The sequence below is a fragment of the Echinops telfairi genome, unplaced genomic scaffold (genome assembly GCF_000313985.2).
Source record: "Echinops telfairi isolate 266 unplaced genomic scaffold, ASM31398v2 ScPeMD7_7469;HRSCAF=8507_0, whole genome shotgun sequence".
Classification (NCBI taxonomy): Eukaryota; Metazoa; Chordata; class Mammalia; order Afrosoricida; family Tenrecidae; genus Echinops; species Echinops telfairi.
The window spans coordinates 29,097,515-29,101,107 of NW_022111372.1; positions in this window are offsets into that span (position 1 = coordinate 29,097,515).

Sequence of the window (3,593 nt, forward strand, 5' to 3'; positions counted from 1 at the left end):
GGCCGGGCCTGCCGGGCGGGGAGGCCACGCGAGCCTGGAGGGGGTGGGGGGAGGGGGAACGCGAGCTGGGGCGGCTATGGGGAGGGAAAAGCCTGGAGCCTCTGTCTAGGGAAAGCCTCAGGCGTTCCAGCCAGATTTTGTGCAGCCCATGCCATTGAGTCCAATCCGACTCATGGCGACCCTGTAAGGCATGATGCAATTGCCCCATAGCGTTTCCAAGGCTATGGGGCAATTGCATCATGTCTGTGAAAAGGCCACATCTTGTCCTGAGCGTGTTGGGAACTTTCCATTGGCAGCTGAGCGCTTAACCACTGCACCACCGGGGCTCCTTTCCAGCCCCACAACAGGAGTCAAAGCCACCTCTACACAACCCAACTGAGAAAATAAGGCACCAGTGTTTCTATTAGATTATTCCAGGTCTTTATCCAAAAAGAACTTTAAGGTACATTACACGGTTATAAGGCAACAGAGGCCAGTTTGCTCTTGAGTTCTAACCTACTCAGAGGCACCACAGAAGAAAGGCCTGGCAACCTGCTTGCGGTAAGATTATTCCTGTTGTTAGGGGTCAGTATATAGATTTCAACTCATAGTTGGCCCCGGGTGACAGGGAAATTGCCTCACAGGGCTTGCTAGGCGTAATCTTTACTGGAACAACTCGCCAGTTTTCACCTGCATAGCCACTGAGTGGGTTCAAAGAGCTCCTTCCCGCTAAGATTACAGCCACAAAAACCCTATGAAGCAATTCTACTCTGTAGCAAATGGAGTCTCCTGGGCAGGAAGTGACCCCACACCAAATAACTATAGGGGTTTCCCCATGCCAAAGTGTTTCAGGTAAATTACCAACATTCACACAGTGCTACGATGTTTGTTTAAAGGCCGGTAGCAAGTTAAAGACAGAAGAGCACCAACACCACCAACACCCAAAAAATGCTATCTCTAAAGCCTGGAGGTCTTGCTACATGTATGTAGGTCACTCTTCTGACTGAACGTCCCAAGAGCCAGTGGACAAGAACACATCAATTATGACTCATAGTGTCGGCATCCCCAAGAGAAGCGTTCATAATTATTCCTGACACTGGCAGACTTCCCGTGGACCCTCATTTCTAAAACAGAAAACGGTGGCAGCAACTAGAAGCTGTCATTGAACTGTTTTCTCTTCTGACTCTGTAAAGTAGGTAGCTTATGGCTCCAGGTTGCTTGCTGGGGAATGGACCAGAAAACCCTGGCTCCCTCTTCAATCCTTATCTTGATCAACTTAGCTGAGCCTCTGCTACAAATGGCCCCAGATGAGAATTCCTATCATTAAATTCCCATGGCTGGGGTGAATGGACTTCTTTGGGCCTCTAATGTTACGGGTCAGCAGATGGTTCCCTTAGTCCACTCAACCACCTTTAGTGCTGCAATAGACCTTTGTATTAACCCTGTCAATGTCTGCTATATTCATACCATTTCTCAAAAGCTGCCTAAAAATCTCTGCCCTGCTGGATGTTCTTTCCCACTGTTCCTTCCCTTTTCCTCTGTGGTATACCCCTGTGTTTCTTGCATCTGTGAAACCCATGCCAGGAAGCTGTGGCAACAAAGCTGACACTGCTGCTCAGATTGGTGCTTTGTTTCACAGTAGCAAGGTTACAGGGGTTGCCCTTGTAGAAGGGGCTCCCTTGATGTCCACATCTGCCACGACCTGGGTAAGGGGCATGCTCATTGGATGATTATCCTGATGGCCATACAGCCATGCCAACATTGCTTCCATCAGCAGCGCATTTGTTGCTTCCAGACCTCAGGGTATTTCGAGGGCAAGAGGAGCAGTTTCCCATCTCGGGGCAAACTGATCTCACGGCAGATTTTCTCCAGTCTGCAAAGCTGGCTGTCCCCTCTGGGTTAATCTGATGTGTCGCTGGATCTTAAATCATCGTTCCTGACTGCTCCATAGTGAGTTACGGGTCTTGCATCCACGCAAACATATTCTTCCATTCTGTCGCATTCAAATCTGAAGACACTGCCCCTAAATTATTCCCTCGATCCATTTTAGTAATAGTTCTGACGATACTAACCTGCCAATTGAAGCAACTCCTTTTCATCCTCCGTACCCGACTCCCTTACACAGGTTTTGCCCTTTCTCCTCCCGACTACCTTCTTGGTGAACAGCAGTGGTATGGGTATTTCCTGTTGTATACAATCCTTCTTCCCAGGATCGGCTCTGAGACTAGCAATTAGAGTTCTGACCTGAGGGAATGTCAACTTAATTCAGTGTACAATCACTCAACGTTCTCTTCCCCAGCAATGCAGCTATTACTGATAACAGAAGCCAAGGAGTTATATCTTGCCCTACCCATATCACTCTGTATTTCCATATGCATTTCCATAACTAAGAGTCGGTTCCAACTCAGGATCTGGATCCACCTATTCTGTTTCCCAGGAATAGCTTTGCCTTGGGGACTGATTGCAACATAATATCTGCTGCAATCCATGGAAAGGTAATCTCTACCTCCACCTGGAGCTGGGAAAGGGGCTGAGTGAGGTTCCCTGCCAGACCCCTTGGGAAGAAACACAGGAACGAAGGGGGACAGGAGGAGAGGGGTCAGAGTAGTTAAATGACCACCAGCTGCTGTTCATACCCTCTCCTTAAAATAACGCAAATGGCTCCAGGATGGAGCTTACCCAGGTCTAAAAGAAAAAGGTAAAAGATGCAAAAATAAGACATCGAGCCTCCTTAGCATGTGTGTAATTGGCCTGTAGTCCCTCACTACCAAGTGTGGTCCTCAAAGGAATGCTACGTAGAACTGTGGGTTTCCAGGCCCCACCCCAGCCCCACCCTGCATCCGAATTTTAACAAATCCCAGCTGAAGTCCACGCCTGGCAGCCCCTGGCCCCGACTTGCTCCACAGTCCATAGGTTTTCCCAAGTTACTTGGCTCACTACCCACTTTCCAGGAAAAAAAATTACCCCTTGGCAAAAAAAAAAAAAAGATACCCAAGGGGAGGATATTGTTTATATCTCCACAGGAAAAAGAGGGACCAGATTTCAACCCAGTGCGCCAAGATGTGAATGCAACATGCCGGCGTGGAGTAGGGAACCAGTGGAGAGGTCTGGGGGGTGGCCCCAATCCCAACTACTAAGTGGACACCTGCCCCTCCCCCAAGAAGAATTTATTTCAAAGACGGCACTGAATGTGCAGCTCCGGGAGAGGGACATATCTGATCGGAGCACATGGGAGCAAATGAAGGGGGAGGAGGAGAGACTGGAACACATCCTGGCCCACCAGGCCTTGAGGACAATGATCCCAATTAGAGCAGCCAGTCCACAGAGAGGACCACATGGCCAGCCCCACTATAAGACATGACACCCCTCACTGACCCATCGCTCTACAGGGGACAACACCGGAAACACCGTGTGGAAATTGCATCCGATATGATCCTGCCACACCAAGGCAAAACACTAAGGGGGTGCAACAGAATAGCAAGAGAATGGAGCAGCGAGGTCCCCAGGGAATGCTGAAGGTGGACTTTGGGGCCAGTGCGTGGTGCCCCAACAGACTGGACTGGAAAACTCCTAAAGGCCAACAAACGATCTTTGAACTAACTACAAGCTTTCTT